The sequence below is a fragment of the Suncus etruscus genome, chromosome 12 (assembly GCF_024139225.1).
Source record: "Suncus etruscus isolate mSunEtr1 chromosome 12, mSunEtr1.pri.cur, whole genome shotgun sequence".
NCBI classification, from domain to species: Eukaryota; Metazoa; Chordata; class Mammalia; order Eulipotyphla; family Soricidae; genus Suncus; species Suncus etruscus.
Genome location: NC_064859.1, coordinates 83,372,911 through 83,373,933, shown reverse-complemented (window position 1 = coordinate 83,373,933; position 1,023 = coordinate 83,372,911).

The following is a 1,023-nucleotide window of genomic DNA, read 5'->3' as shown; positions in this document are numbered from 1 at the left end:
GCCTCTTGGTTGTAACTTCTGATGAACTGAATGATTTTCCAACTTCTTCAAAATATATCCTCCTTTAACCTATAAATGTGACCTTGTTTATTAAGAATATTACATGGGTGACTATATTAAAGCATTAAAGATGAGCATAAATGGCTTATCTGGGGAGACTCTAAATCCAAAAACAAGTGTCCTTATAAGAAGATTTAAAGAAATAAACAGAGAAGAATATGTGAAACCAGAAGCAGAAGTTGGATTTATTTTCTACGAACTAAGGAATACCTGGAGCTAGAAGTCCTTTGAGAAGTTAAAAGAGACAAATTTATTTTCTATAGGTCATAAGAAGCATGGCATGTACCTTGGTTTTAGATTTCTAACTTTCTCCAGAATTAAGATAAATTTGTTTTGTTTAAGCAGTCAAGTTTGTGATAATTTGCTATGACAACTCAAGAAGCATAGACTGCATTATATCCAGCTCTCAGAAGATCTTCCTATCTTTTCTGGAGGCTTCCTCAAGGATTCATGTATTCTACTCATGTAGCCTCAAATAAATTTTAAGTTAGGCCTAGAGCAGCTACATTTTTATAATTAAATACCCTATAGGTATATTGTCATCCTATAAGGCATATAATTGCACCTTAGAAAACCTCTGGAAGTTTCCTAAAATGTCTCCCTTAGCTTCATTAATAACAACATATCCCTGGGAGAGTGTGTTCAGAGGTTGACTAAATTTCCCAAAGATTAGTCCAATTTATCTTGAAAAGGGAAATACAGGAAATAATGTCAAGCTAAATGGTATTTCTGTTAATTCTTCCCTACTTCTCCAGGATGTGCCAGACATCGACATGGCAAGGAAGATAGTTGGGAAAAGTGCTGGAATTTCTGAGTTGTGAGAAAGCAAAGTCCAGAAAAGAGTTGGATAGAGAGAAATTCATAGATGGGATTCCAGCAAACACAGAGCATCTTCAGCCAGCTCAGTTATCAGTCCAAGTAATGACTTGAACCTTATTTGTTCCTTTCTTCTCTGATCTCAAA